Source organism: Vipera berus (genome assembly GCF_964194415.1).
Source record: "Vipera berus genome assembly, chromosome: 2".
In the NCBI taxonomy this organism is placed as follows: Eukaryota; Metazoa; Chordata; class Lepidosauria; order Squamata; family Viperidae; genus Vipera; species Vipera berus.
In genome coordinates this window covers 158,462,361-158,478,789 of record NC_138203.1, presented here as the reverse complement: position 1 = coordinate 158,478,789, position 16,429 = coordinate 158,462,361, and the positions used below count along the sequence as shown (strand labels likewise).

The 16,429-nt window shown below is 39.8% G+C and overlaps 1 long non-coding RNA gene across 1 annotated transcript; it reads left to right on the top strand.

Annotated features, from left to right (window-relative positions):
- The first annotated feature begins 4,611 nt into the window (after positions 1 to 4,611).
- LOC308664015 lies at positions 4,612 to 8,831 on the top strand. The gene is made up of 3 exons (XR_014025574.1): positions 4,612 to 4,945; positions 5,421 to 5,490; positions 7,599 to 8,831. It is a non-coding gene; the product is annotated as an uncharacterized lncRNA (long non-coding RNA).
- The last annotated feature ends 7,598 nt before the right edge of the window (positions 8,832 to 16,429 follow it).

Genomic DNA, 16,429 nt, shown 5'->3' with positions numbered 1-16,429 from the left:
GCATGACCTCACTACTATGGTCACCCGAGTTAGATGACCACACAACAAAGATGATTAGGGGACTGAGACTAAAACATATAAGGAACGGTTGCTGTAATTGGATATGTCTAGTTTAATAAAGAGAAGGACGGGGGGGGGGGGATATGATAGCAGTGTTCCAATATCTCAGGGGCTGCCACAAAGAAGAGGGAGTCAAGCTATTCTCCAAAGCACCCAAAGGCAGGACAAGAAGCAACGGATGGAAACTAATCAAGGAGGGAAGCAACCTAGAACTAAGGAGAAACTTCCTGACAGTCAGTACAATTAACCAGTAGAACAACCTGCCTCCAGAAGCTGTGAATGCTCCAACACTGGAAGTTTTTAAGAAGAGACTGGACAGCCATTTGTCCAAAATGGTATAGGGTTTCCTGCCTGAGCAGGGGGTTGGACTAGATGACCTCCAAGGTCCCTTCCAACATTATTATTATTATTATTATTATTATTATTATTATTATTATTATTATTATTATTATTATTATTATTATTATTATAGACGGACAGACAGACATAAAAATAATATGATTGAATGGAAGTAGAGATAAAAAAAACTCTTGCTCTTTGCTGCCTCCAATGGTCATCCGGATTTTCACAGCCTATATATATGATAGCCCTACATCAACTATGATAAAATGATGGTACTTTTGGATGGCTTGTCTTTATTAAAGGGTCTTCACATGCAGGATGAGATGTGTGCTGTGGATACTTCCCATTCTGCTGTTATGATTGCACTCAAGTAAGTAATAAAATGATGCCCAGCAGAAGCTGTGGCAATGGATTCCATGGGTTTCCATTCTACAATGACCATTTGTGACCCTGACCAAATCATCTAGGACCCACTGGTTATCTTGACTGAAATCCCTATGGAGGGCTTTGTAGTAATGCCGGCAGAGCAGATCAGCATCAGAAAGATAGGACCCAAGGTATTCAGGCTGTCTTAGGACACATTGCTGAAGACTTCGGAACAGTTGAATGCAAAGGTCTGGATGAATCATGTGTAACATTCAATGTTCAAAATAGCCATCCTAGCTCTGCACCTTCTTAATGGAGTCCTAATGGGTGCTAATGACTATACTGTCGATACATGTTTTCCCAGGAGACAAAAGAGGAGAATCAAAACTAGTGCACTATTTTAAAAAATAGGTGACTCCTCTAGTCTAGAAGACAATTGGGACCAAAAGAAAATGCTGCCAAATCAGCAGTTCCTTCAGTGGGGTGAACTGGCTTGAGGGCCAGGGAGCAAGGAAAATCATCCTATTTGGCTAACGATTTTGGCTGCTTCAATGTTTTTAGCCTTTGGCTATTGAATCAGTCAGAGGAAGTTCCAACTCTCAAGTGACCATGTTCTGCTGATTAGTCTTTAATTGAGACTTTTGCCAAATGTGGATCTGTCACTATTCCTAATAACCCTAAGGAAGATTTTAAAGGCAGCCAAGGGAGACGGCTCCCTTGGTATCTCCTCTGTCTTCTGATTCTCCAGCCAGGTGAACACAATGCCAAACAATGTCTTGCAAATGCCTGCAGGCTGAAGCTGGGCAGCTGGCCATTGAGGAGCCAAGACCCCCGGGGACTTCAAAGGGAAGAAGTTAATGGGATGCTCTGTGCTCTTGCTCATGGTGCCTGGAGTTTCACAGCTGGGCTCAGTCATGTGATGATCACTCACTCTGCTTGCTCATTAAAATCATGGCTGTAAAGGGACAGGAGTCTCCTGATGCCCTGTTAGGAGGAGATTTATTGGATAACTCTTCCCTCAGGGACAAGGTCAGGCCACTACAGACAGTGCAATCAACAGAAGCCAATGCAGTTCTTACAAGGATAGACATCCCAAAGTAGCAAAATTAAAATCTCTGTCCTCAGGGAACGTCACCCATCTTTACCATGCTTTTGTCATTTCTTCTCCCAGTAATATACTTTGGAGGGATTCAAGAAGCCTCTGTTAGAGTGGGAAGAGACCAATGACCTTTCCACATCACTCTCTCAATCTATGAAAGCAGAGGAAAAAAATGCCTGCAACTGAAGAGCAAAGTGGATGCCGTTGTCATGGGCAAAATTTGTCTCAGTTCATCCCATGCAGAAATATGCTAGAATGATATCAAATACGACTGAACCAGGATGGCTGCCATCTGCTAAAAGTTCAATATCACACAACAAACATTTGCGGTGAAGCAGATTCTCTTCCGGGTAATGTTGATTTCACCAAGCCATGTTAAATCCCTAAAATTATAAATCCCTTATGTTCCTTTATCTGAAAATTATCTAAATAGCTTAGTCCAAAGCTATTTACAGACTGCCTGTGTGCACCCAAACAGAGGATATACTGTATATGGAAGGATCCAGTATTTATTCCACTTAATTAACCCAGATTAATACTATGGTGGGAAGGTAACAGCGTTCCGTGTGCCTTTGGCATCTAGTCATGCCGGCCACATGACCACGGAGACGTCCTCGGACAAATGCTGGCTCTTCGGCTTTGAAACGGAGATGAGCACCGGGCCCCTAGAGTCGGAAACGACTAGCACGCATGTGCAGGGGAACCTTTACCTTACCTTAATACTACATGTTCCACAGGATCAGTAATTTATTTGTTGAAAAGTTTTCTAGTAATCCATTGGCTCCACCAATGGCAGAAAATATGGTTCATGATACTAGTTAGACTCAAGAATCTTTCAGGAATTTTGTGCCTTAGTAGAACCAATAGTCTATTACTATGTCTTCTGAGAACCTAAATAGAACCTATAGACTGTCAGTGCTACTAACATCAGATGTTCTTGCTTTGACAACAGATGGAAATGCAGCCATTTCCCCTCTATTGCTTTTAGAGTTAGTTGATGCTGGGAGGGGGAATGTGGATGACAACCCGGCTAGTCATAACAATATTAACTCAGCCGTGGGCACCCAAGGTCATTGGGCCCTGAGTTGATAAGAGTTTTGGTGGGCTGGAGAGAAAGCCCGTGCTTCAAGGTAATTGGGGAACACAATTTATGACTGTTTATTGGAGGAGGGAATTGTGCTTTGCTACATTGTACCTGGGGGGGGGAAAATTAATTTTTGGTTTCAACTATGTAGTGCCGATACTATGTTTCATGAATAAAAGATTCTTTAAGGTAAACAATGCCTCAAAGTTCTTTTGAAGAGTTTCATCTGTCAGAACCATGACATAGACATTGTGATGGCCTTAGTCACAAATTTACTAGACATCATTGGGCAGTTATTCCCAAAACCTGATTCTTAAAATGGTTTCAATTACCAGTGTGGAATAATTAATTTATGGCTTTGAAAGACTGCTATGACAGCATTATTCACTTACTTCATTGGAATCTGTGTTGCTGACTAATGCTCATATCAACACCTCTAAAGCAAGCATCAGGCCCTCCAACCATCTGTACATTAGTTTGATTTCTCCAAGGAGAACCTTTCCAGATCATTTGATATAATTGAGGTAGTGGAGAAATTATTTTAATGCCAAAATGCATTCCCTCCCCAAATCACCCCTCTTGTTCATGTTATAAAACAATAATATTTATGAAGCTCCTGACAGCTAATTTTTAAGGTAGCAAAGCTCCGTTCTTTAGTGTTCATTGCTTTCTCCATACCTTGATTTGGAAAAACCATGTTCTAAATATTATTTGGTATCCTCCTTAAATATCAGGCTTGGCTTCCTTCACAGCTACGAAGTCTGACCTAACATTTTCCATATGAAGTTTACTTACTCCATTCTCTTCTTTGAATCTCATCTGGGTATGATGTACACATAACACCTCAATATTTATTAAAACAACTCCCCAAAATGGAAACCAACATTTTTACAAGCATATGTTCCATCTTAATTGTGTTACTGTCAAGAGCCAGAACTTATAATAATACCTTGTGGAAAATGATGACTATAAACTACTAAGATTGTACCAATGTGGTTTTGATGAGACCCTTTTGGAGAAACCATGTTCTAAATATCACCTTTATTTTCCTTTTCTGTAAAACATATCTGTACCACAGGTATACCCTAAGTAAGAGAAAAACTCTGCTTATAATTAACTAGTTGAACAGATATGGATAATCCACTTTTCAGTCTTTCTTTGACATGAAGTGAGAAGAGACCATCAAAATAAATATAAAATCAAAGATCATCTAGATCAGCAGTTCCCAACCTTTCTGGCTCCACAGACTGGCAGTGGTGGTGGGGAAGGAGGGGGTGGTTTTGTGTGTGCAGCCTAATCCCATACATGTGCAGATAGAGCTTTGTGCACTCACCCACTGCTTGCATAGCCTCATTCCTAAAGGGCTGTGGACTGGTACCAGGAGTTGGGGATCCCTGATCTAGATAAACCATTAAAAAGCAGTTGATAAATTGAAATTCCTTCCTTCCTTCCTTCCTTCCTTCCTTCCTTCCTTCCTTCCTTCCTTCCTTCCTTCCTTCCTTCCTTCCTTCCTTCCCTCCCTTCCATAATTAAAACAATTACTAGTGCAATGCAGTATTCATTGATGGGTAGTACTAAGGCTTAAAGAAATGTTAAGATTTATTTATGTATTGACACTAATACAGAAATATTGCATGGGGTAAGGAAGACAAAGAGAGGGATGGTTTTATGGAAGATGGAAGTTGTACCCTAAATCAACCAATTTTCTTTCACATGATTTATTTTCTCCTTCCAGGATTTTATTCTGAATTTTTCATAAAAATTCATGGGAAATCAATTTATACCTTTGATTTTTATGTGCAACCTTGCATATCTACTACTGTCATCAAATCTTTTTATGTGATGCTTCACCCGTCAGGAAAAAAAAAAAAGGAATGAATAAGCATTTGTGGGTTTAGCCACTTAGAAAAATGGGACTGAATATGCTTCTACTTCCATGGCCAATGATGCAAAACAGCCATCAGAGCTGCACACAATAGAGTGACAGAGTCACAGTGGGTACCATTTTATTGAATGTTCATCTAAGAGTCTTTCAGCCCTTTTGTTGTCTAGGGATTTTTTTCCTTTCCTTTTCTTGTTTATACATACACACATACAGAGAACATTTTTTTCAAAACCATTTCTGAATTTTGTATAGAAGCAAGAGAAGCCTATCATAGATCCTTTTCATCTCTGCTTTGTTCATGTTTGACACCTCAGGGCCCTTTGTATCCTTTGAAAAATCATGTTTTCATTCCTTGTTTGCAGGCAGCTCTACTGTACATCCAGCAACACAGATTTTTATTCATGGTTGCCCTTCCCTTCCCACTTCACTGATGCATGATATATCGCTGAAATAGTCATAGCAAATCCATTAAAACAATCAACCTTTCTTCACACTTTCTGGCATTATCTTGAAGAGCCCTTCCTCTTTTATTAGAGTTTTCTCTCTTTCTGTTTTGACTATTATTATTTTTTCTTGTGTTTCAGCTGACTGAAGGGCTGTGCCATGTGATCTTTAGAGTCTAAGGACCACCAAATGAGTCACCCAATGCTCAAGGTATATTTTTAGTTCTGCAGTTGTGCCAATCCTAAGCTTGGCTGACAATGAAGACTAAACTAAGGATGTGTGAAACCCACAAAAGGAATTTCCCTAACCTCACTTTCTGGGGAAAAAAATGTGTGTGCAAATGGTGTTTATGCTGCAATTCCTCCACAATTTATTTATATATATATAAATTCTAATTACTTTCTGAAAAAAATAACACAAATTACAAAGTGAAGAAACCAGGTGGATTTATAATGGAAAAGAATCTCATAGCTCCAGCACTATATTTGCAGTGTAAATCAACTGCTATAAATGGATATGTTATCACAGAGTTTCCCAATTTGCCACCCTCCTAATGTATCAGGATCACAAACTACAGAATTCCCAAGGAAAAGGGATGATGACAGTTAAAGTCCAACACACCTGGTTGGACAGAGTTGAAAGAGGGCACTGAATCGTAAGCCAAGCATGTCTGCAATTTCAAATAATTATTTCCAGTAAAGTCCTGGATGGATTCAACATTTTGCTAATTGTCACTTGCTCTTCATTAGAGACTTTGTAAAATTTGTAGTCTTCTACTCCCCTTTCTTATAATCACACTTTATTATAGAAAAAAGTGTGCAAGTGAACATTCCATCAATATGTAAATAAATATTCATGCCCAAATAATGAAGACAAATATGCAATCACCTATTTCATACCTATGGCATTGCCATAACATGCACATATTCAGTGTTATTGAGAAGATCTAGCAGTTTACTTATGATAGAATGCAATGATAGATACAGCCCAATTTTTGTATGTATGTATGTATTTATTTAAGAGATTTATATGGCTGCCCAGCTCAGCAGTGTGACTCTGGGAGTCTTACAATAACCAAAAAATAAGCAAAAACAGATACTCAATTCTGTTAAAATGAATTTTGTACATTAGATATTTGTACAAATATGAAGGCATGCTCCTTAACTAAATATTCTTTGTCTACATTATAAAATAAGCATGCAAATTTAGCAAATTTCTGTTGCTAAGTGAAACGTTTATTAAGTGAAAAAGCCCATTTTATGACCTTTCTTGCCACAGTTGTTTAGTGAATCACTGCAGTTGTTAAGTTAGTAACATGGTTGTTAAGTGAATCTGGCTTCCCCATTGACTTTGCTTGTCAGAAGGTTGCAGAAGCGGATCACATGACTCCAAGGTACTGAAACTGCTATAAATATGAGTCAGTTGCCAAGCATCCGAATTTTGATCACATGGCCATAGGGATGCTGCAATAGTTGTAAGTGTGAAAAATGGTCATAAGTCACTTTTTTCAGCGCCGTTGTAACTTTGAACAGTCACTAAATGAACTAAGTCAAGGACTACTTGTATCTCTTTCACAGCCCAACCTATCTCAAAGAGTTGGTGATCATGTACATATCAAATGAAAGTAGACACCTGCCTCTCTATAAGCATCTTGTATTCCTAAAGAAAAGGTGGAATATAAATCTAGCCAATGAATAAACAAACAAACACGAAGTCACTGGGCAAGTGAATAAAAACAATATATATAAAATTAGTCTGAAGTGCTGATACTCATTGGAGTATCAAACCTGCAACATCATCATCATCAATCACAGGAAGGAAGGAAGCAAGCAAGGAAGGAAAGACATCTCAATTAATACAAAGACAAGAGCAGAGCAAAGAAATATATCTTCAACTTAAAAGTTGATGCCTCAAGGATTTCAAGGTAGACGACACTCTTGAACACATGTACTATCTGCAAGATAAAATGATTATACACACTCATCCTATGCCTCACAGTCTTTACCATTAATTTAGTTTGCATCGGTAAAGGTGGCACTTCAGGTATTGCAGTTGCACAAAATCCTATGCAAAACCTCCAGGTTGGGTGTAGCAGTTCATCAGCAATAGCCTGGTTGCTTCCACAGAATGGTAAGATACCCGGATACTCCAGTCAGAAATTGGCCACCACATTATGTCCCAACTGCAACTTGTATACCAGTCACAACTCTGCTAATCTTTTATGCTCATTTCTACAAACAAAAGGTTCTTCACTCTTTCTTTCCTAATGCTGCTAACTTTTGAAATCCCCCAACTGTAAGAATTAATTTCTATTTTAGGACCTCAGCACTCCTTGCTTAATCTAAGTAACACTGAAAAAGAACTCAGAAGCAGGATAGGCATCCTGAATTCTTCTAGCAATCTGTTGGTCTTTCTGTCTTGGTCATCCTTAATATTAAGTTGAATTTTAGGTTTAGATGTCACACATTCATCCTGTTGGAGGTATAGTTTTTATATACATTTTTTTCATATCATTGCTCTTTCAACACTTCGCTCTAATCTATGCTGGTTTTATCAGCCCTCAAAGAATCCGCAGATGCTGCCAACTGTAGGTAATGAAACTTGAGCTTGGATATCTATATTCATGAGCAAGGTTTTCAAGGTGTGAATGTGTTTCATGGCATTTCTATAAATGAATTTTGGGAGGTGGCAAAGGATTGCAAGATAGTCCTGGTGGATAACTGCTCTATTGCAAAATGGCTCCATATGATGAGTTTCTTCACAGGGATGTTGCAATACAGGCTGTCCACTGACTTAGAGGCGTTTTTTGAATTTCAGATTTTCTTGTATATTTTCTTAACAGTGAAAGACTTTTATTGTGCTGCCCCGCAGGTCATTACAATTCTTTTGAAGTGGAATTTGTTCAAAAGAGTTAAGAGGTACTATTGGTAGAATGTTCAGCTTCTTAAGTTCTTGTGATGAGTATCGCCAAGGCTGCTTGTTTCTTAGTGCTGCTTGAGAAAAGCTGGGGGAGGGACGGGAGTTAATGGCATGTTGTTTGCTTAAGTTCTCTCAATTAGCAAACAATTCTTGCCGAAAGAGGGACCCAGAAATTCCATGCCCCGAAGTAACAGCCAGTGTGCTGCAAATGTTGCAGCCCCCTGCAAGGAACATTTTCATCTCTCTAGTGCTGAGCATTACATCATGCCAAGTGCATCTTGGGGGATATTGTCATGCTAATGAGGCAGCCCGGGAGACCCAATTCTCTTGCTCCTTCGAGAGACATTCCCACCATGCCCCAGTCCTCCAGTTTATTCAAGCCCAGCTGAATTGCCTCCTGAGAATAAAAGACAGAGCCTTAATTAAGTACAGCACTCTGTTCCCAATCACAACTTGATTGTTGTGCCAGCTTGCTTCTTTGCTAAAGATGAAATACCCAGACTTCCTTTACTAGCTTCACACTAAGGGGAATAGCAGTAAGGGCCTCCTCTGCTGGAATTAAATTTTAGTAAACGACTGTGCTACTAGAACAAATCCCAATGAATCCAGTGCTTGGTGGGAAAAAATAATAATCAGTACCCATAAGCATAGATCTATTATATTCTGCAAAGGGAACATGTGTAAATAAAGGATAAAGGTGATAAACTCTTAGCATGTTTAACTTGAACCTAAATTCTTTGCAGAACATCTCTCATTATAAAGGATATTTCTTTCTGGATGAATATGATTGATGTACAGTATTTCCATTTATATTACCTTTTTCTCTTTTCCCGAAAAAGCTCAAGCTGACTTTTTCTTCTTCTCTATCTTGAGTTTAATGCTCGCATAATACTGTCTGGTGTTCTAGGGAGCTTCGTAGCTAAGTGCAGTTTTAATCCCAAATTATCTCAATTCTAGGTCTCCATTCTGACACCTATTCTCCCCCCCCCCTTATTAACCATTTTTGTAAAGCTGACATATAAAGCAGAAGGCTGTTGATATTACAGTGGACAGCACACCATCCATTTTTAAAGAAGTAAATGAAGTCTGCAGTTTAGTGGTCCCTAGGAAGACATTCCAGGCATCATAGGATAATTTCAGTTTCCTCTCTAAGGGGGCAAGATAATTTTCTCCACAGATGGGGAAAATGTACATTGGATTCATCCTTTAAGCTTCTTGACTTCGATTCTTTTCAACATCCAGGTTCACATGTCCAAGGAGGCCAACAGTGGGGGTTCCAGGAAAGGTCTATAGATTTGCATGATCCAATGCTCCCCCAAGCATTTCTTCAACATGTCCAGGATCTTCTGTAAAGAATATCGGGTTTTTTTGCAGGGAAAGAAGAGAAAAATGTTTCCAAGGTGTCTTTTGAAGATAAATTACAAATTGATTTGCTAGTTATAAAACATAAAGTGTCTTTACCAGGAAATCCTCCTTTATATATCTTCTCAAGGAAAAGAGAGGGGAGGGGGGAGAGATCATAAACAATAGAAATGATGCTTTGGGTTCAAGCATGCACTGTCTGATTTTCTTTATCTGACTAATTTATATTTATTTTACTTGAGCTGTTTTCATCTGGCAACTGCTATAAACTGTAGAAAACCTGTGGCCCCAAACTCAGTGGCTTGCATTTCTCTTTATTCCTACCTCATTCCTTGGTACTAAAATCTGTTTGATGGCAATGCAAAGACATGAGTGCTGCATGCATATTTTATTTTCTTTTTAAATTCTTCCGAGAAAATAAAATAAAGGGGTCAGCTGGAGGTGTGCATCCAAATACAGAATAACAGAGCTGGAAGGGATCTTGGAGGTCTTTTAGTCCAATCCCCTATGCCATTCCAGACAAATGACTGCCCAATCTCTTCTTAAAAACATCCAGTAATGGAGTGCCCACAACCTCTGGATACAAGCCGTTCCACTGATTGTTCTCACTGACAGGAAATTTCTTCTTAGTTCTAAGTCAGATCTCTCCTTGATACATTTCTTGTCTTCTTCTGTTCCTTCTTGTCCTGCCATCAGGTGCCTTAGTACCTGGGACTTTTTAGTACCAGGAACTGGTTTTATTCATGGTGTGTGTGTGTTTCATGATTTATGTTTTGCTTCCTTGCCTGCCACTCATCTCCAGCTGTGTGGTCCTGTTCCTAATAGGCCATGGACCGGTATCAGTCTGTGGTTTGGGGACTCCTGCTTTAGCGAATAGGTTGACCCCCTTTTCTCTATGGCAGTCCCTTAGATATGGGAAGACTGTTAGTATGTCACCCCTCATCTTTCTCTTTTTTAGACTAGAGATACCCCATTCCTGCAACCATTCTTCATATGTTTTAGCTTCCAGTCCCCTAATCATCTTTGTTGCTCTTCTCTGCACACTTTCTAGAGTAGAAGTGTCAAACTGCCAGCCTGTGGGCCAGACGTGTCATCTGGAAGCCACACCCACCCCATTGCCAGCAATGGTAAAAAGGCTCCGATACGTTGTGCAACATCACATGACATCGTGAGTTTGACATGTCTGTTCTAAAATCTCAACATTTTGTTTCTAATCACAGTGACTAAAACTGGATGCAGTATTCCAAGTGTGGCCTTACCAAAGCAATATAAAGTGGTGCTAAAGCCCTGCCTTTCTCTTGATGTGCTCTGCATATAAGTTAAATAGGAAGGGTGAAAGTATACAGCCTTGCCGGACTCCTTTCCCAATTTTGAACCAATCAGTGTTTCCATGTCCAGTTCTCACTGTTGCTTTTTGACCCACATATAGGTTTCTCAAGAGACAAATAAGATGGTCTGGTATTCCCATCTCTTTAAGAATTTGCCACAGTTTGTTATGATCCACACAATCAAAGGCTTTAGCATAGTCAATGAAGCAGAAGTAGATGTTTTTCTGGAACACTCTAGCTTTCTCCATGATCCAGCGTATGTTGGCAATTTGATCTCTAGTTCCTCTGCGAAATCCTCCCTGTACTTCTGGTAGTTCTCAATCCACATACTGCTGGAGACTAGCTTGTAGGATTTTAAGCATAACTTTACTAGCATGTGAAATGAGTGCAATGGTGCGATAGTTTGAACATTCTTTGGCATTGCCTTTCTTTCGAATTGAAATGTAAACTCAACTTTTCCAATCCTGTGGCCACTGTTGGGTTTTCCAAATGGCTTCCTCAGGCAGCCATTTTGCTTTCTTGCATTTCTTTTTCTTTGGGATAGTTTTAGTTGCTACTTCTTGTACAATGTTGTGAACCTCTGTCCATAATTTTTCAGGCACTCTGTCTATGAGATCTAATTCCTTAAATCTATTTGTCACCTCTACTGTGTATTCATTAGGGATATGATTTAGTTCATATCTGAATGGCCTAGTGCTTTTCCCTACTTTCTTCAGTTTAAGCCTAAACTTTGCAACAAGAAGCTCATGATGTGAGCCACAGTCAGCTCCTGGTCTTGTTTTTACTGACTGTATAGAGCTTCTCCATCTTTGACTGCAGAACACATAGTCAATCTGATTTCTTTGTTAACCGTCTGGTGATGTCCATGTGTAGAGCCGTCTCTTAGGTTGTTGGAAACGAGTGTTTGCTATGACCATTGTATTCTCTTGACAAAATTCTGTTAGCCTTTGCCCTGCTTCATTTTGTACTCCAAGGCCAAACTTGCCTGTTATTCCAGTTATCTTTTGGCTTCCTACTTTAGCATTCCGATCCCCCATGATGATAAGGACATCATTTTTTGGTGTTAATTCTATAAGATGCTGTAGGGCTTCATAAAACCAGTCAATTTCATCCTCTTCAGCACCAGTGGTTGTGGCATAGACTTGGACTACTTTTATATTAAATGGTTTGCCTTGGATTCTCACTGAGATCGTCCTGTCATTTTGAGGATTGTATCCCAATATTGCTTTTCCTACTCTTTTATTGACTATGAAGGGTACTCCATTTCTTCTGAGGGATTCTTTCCTGCAGTAGTATACCTGATAGTCATCTGAATTAAATTCACCCATCCCTGTCCATTTTAGTTTGCTGATTCCTAAGATGTCAATGTTCAGTCTTGTCATCTCTTGTTTGACCACGTCCACCTTGCCTTGATTCATGGATCTTACATTCCAGGTTCCTATGGAGAAAAAAATCTTTACAGCATCTGACTTTCCTTTCACCACCAGACACATCCACAGGTGAGCGTCCTTTCGGCTTTGGCCCAGTCGCTTCATTCTTTCTGGCACTACTAATACTAGCCCTCTGCTCTTCCCCAGTAGCATATTGGACGCCTTCCGACCTGAAGGGCTCATCTTCCAGCGTCATATCATTTTGCTTTTTGGTACTGTCCATAGGGTTTTCATGGCAAAGATACTGGAGTGGGTTGCCATTTCCTTCTCCAGTGGATCACATTTTGTCAGAACTCTTTGCTGTCCTTCTTGAGTGTCCCTGCACGGCATAGCTCATAGCTTCATTGTGTTATGCAAGCCCCTTCACCGCGACAAGGCAGTAATCCATAAAGGGAAAAAAATTAGGTTCCACCGAGATTTGAACTCGGATCACTGGATTCAGAGTCCAGAGTGCTAACCATTACACCATGGAACCTTCCATGAAGAGGAATTACAAACAGCCAATCTTCCTTGATTCTTTGTTCTGCCCTGATCATTGACTCAGCTTTTCACAGAGCCATCTTCAGCAAATTTCTGCTGAAATTTGACTTATGTGCTCCCTACATAAGAAGCCCCTGTAAACTCCAAAATATATTATATTTTGTCTCAAAACAAGAAAGGTACAGAAACTTCATTTAAAAAAAAACAATATAGCTTGAAAAGTCTAAGCCTATTTCTATTCAAATGAGCATTAATTTCATCTCCTCATAAACCCTTTGAAAGTACATTATAAATCATTTCTGTGTTCAGCAAGAGAAGGTCTTTTTTCCAAATCTTGCTTGAAATAAGATGGATTCAGTTTCTTTTATAAGGCTATACTTTAACTCCTGCCTAATACCACTTCCAAAGGAATAAAAATACATAGATTACACACACACACACACACACACACACACACACACGTGTGTTTGTGTTTGTGTGAGTGTTTGTGTGTGTGTGTGTGTGTGTGTGTGTAATATATATATGGTTTGGTTTCTGAACGTTTTGTTAACCAGGGTAGGTAGCATCTTTAGCAGAGTTTAGGGGATGTCAGTGTCAGTGTTCTTCTGTTTATAAGGGCTTCAGGTGTGGGTGTATCAAGTGAGAATCTTGTGATGGGTCTTGTGATGGGTCAGGTGTGATTTATTAGTGAGAGGCCTGTGATGGGGACGTTACATCAGGTCAGGGTCATTAGATGGTGAATTGCTGCTGGAGGGGGAGGGGGCTTGCGTGGGTTGGTTGAAGGTCAGTGCTATCTGTGTCCATTGATTTGGATTCTGAAGGGTTCCTAGGCTGGTTGAATCCAAATCAACCGCAGAGCCAACCAGAGACCGCACTGACCCTCAACTTACCTCATGCAAGCCCCTCCCCCTCCACCAGTAGTTCACCTTCCAATGACCCTGATCCTGACATATTACACCACAGAGAGCAAAAAAATAGTATACACAATTACATATACATATATACATATACATATACATACACATACACATATACATAATATTACACACAATTACTTCTTGGTGTATAATCTATGTAATCTTCTTGTTCCTTTGAAAGAGGTATTAGGCAGGAGTTAAAGTGGAGCCTTATAAAAAAAACTGAATCGAAAAATAATACCATTGAAGTTGTGGTTAAGGCACTGGCTACAGACCAGGAGACTAGGAAACCATGAGTTCTAGTCCTGCCTTAGGTATAAAACCAGCTGGGTAACCTTGGGCTTTTCAGTTTCTCTCAGCAAAAGGAGGCAGCCAATGGCAAATCACTTCTCAAAGTCTTGCCAAGAAAACTACAGAGGTTAGTTCAGGCAATTGCCAGGAGTCAACACTCATTCAAAGGACTCCACACCCCCACCCCAAAAGTTAATTACTGTATTCCAATCTCTGGAAATCAAAAGGTGGAGCATGGAGTATTGTGCCTATTCTACAGGCCCTAAAGGAGGAAGCTAGCTTAGTGGACTGGATGCTGTCAGATTCATTGGTTGGATGCAGATCTAGAAAAGGTGGGGCTAAGTGCTTCACAATTAATGATTGGTCCATTTGCTTATCTGAGGTAGCAGATCAAGCAGGGACTCAGGTTAAAAATTGCCCCTCCTTGTGATTTATTTTAATCCAGGGCTTCTGCTTATAATAATGAGCAACTTTTCTTTTTTTTAAAAAGAGGAGTGACTTTAACTTTTGTAATAAATTACATGCTGTTTAAAAGAGGCTCAATATTTTATCCATAGATGTAATAGACAGACATATAGTTTTAAGATGAGTCATGTAATAGTACACATCATTACATCTTGGTATGTAATCTATGTTTCTGTGAAGGTAAATAGTATACTGACGTGCAAATACCAGTGATTGGTGACAAGGATGGAAAAAAAGAAGAAAGATTATTCAAGAAGCTCAGGATGCAGGAAGAAAGCAGATGGCTGTTTGTTATAGGGTAATAGAAATTGCAAGTATATTTTTAGTCATCTCAAACTGATTATTTCAGAAATGCCCTGCTTATATAATCTTTGCTTACCCTTTTTGTATTTCAGTCTCTCTTTCCTGCTATTGTCCATATTGGGAGAAGCCTGGGATGGAAATTTGGGTATTATGAAAATAAAATATGTACCTTTTTAATGTCTCTCTTCCATTCGTATCAGCAGAATGAAGAACAATTGGTCGAAGCATTGAATGATGATGTTGATGATTGATGACGATGATGATATGGCAATGATCTATTTGTAGTACATTCTTTCAGTGTTTTTAGTCCTATCATTTGTTACCTGTACACAAGAAGCAGAAATTTGATGCTCTTAAAGTACATCATTTCGGAATCAATTTCATAAAAGATATGCATGTATGTTGATTTGGAAATAAACCAATTCAAAAATTTCTACTCTCCTTCCATTACTAAGATTCAAGCCAACTAATATGTAAATACAAAAACTGTAACAAGGATCATATTCAGCAAACAAGAGTAGTCTGGTCAAGCCAGCTTTCCTGAATGCTCTGTTCCAAGAGCCTACTATCCTCCGGCCTTAGAAGGCATATTGTTGTTGTTAGCTGTGAAGTCGTGTCCGACCCATCGCGACCCCATGGACAACGTTCCTCCAGGCCTTCCTGTCCTCTACCATCTTCTGGAGTCCATTTAAGCTCATGCGTACTGCTTCAGTGACTCCATCCAGCCACCTCATTCTCTGTCGTCCCCTTCTTCTATTGTCCTCAATCTTTCCCAGCATTAGGCTCTTCTCCAGTGAGTCCTTCCTTCTCATTAGGTGGCCAAAGTATTTGTGTTTCAACTTCAGGATCTGGCCTTCTAAAGAGCAGTCAGGGTTGATCTCCTCTAGGACTGACCGGTTTGATCGCCTTGCAGTCCAAGGGACTCGCAGGAGTCTTCTCCAGCACCATAGTTCAAAGGCCTCAATTATTTGGTGCTCAGCCTTTCTTGTGGTCCAACATTCACAGCCATACATTGCAACTGGGAAGACCATAGCCTTGACTATACGCACTTTTGTTGGCAGGTTGATGTCTCTACTTTTTAGTGTGTTGTCTAGATTTGCCATGGCTTTCCTCCCCAGGAGCAAGCGTCTTTTAATTTCTTGGCTACAGTCCCCATCTGCAGTGATCTTGGAGCCCAGGAAAATAAAATTGGTTACTACCTCCATTTCTTCCCCATCTATTTGCCAGGAATTGAGAGGGCCGGATGCCATGATCTTGGTTTTCTTAATGTTAAGTTTCAACCCAAGTTTTGCACTCTCCTTCTTCACCCGCAACAAGAGGCTCTTTAGTTCTTCTTCACTTTCTGCCATTAGAGTGGTATCATCTGCATATCTTAGGTTGTTGATGTTTCTTCCGGCAATCTTAATTCCAACTTTTGATTCATCTAGCCCTGCCTTTCTCATGATGTGGTCTGCATATAAGTTAAATAGGCAGGGCGACAGTATACAGCCTTGCTGGACTTCTTTCCCAATTTTGAACCAATCAGTGGTTCCATGTCCAGTTCTCACTGTTGCTTCTTGACCCGCATATAGGTTTCTCAAGAGACAAATAAGATGGTCTGGTACTCCCATCTCTTTAAGAACTTGCCATAATTTGTTGTGATCCACACAATCAA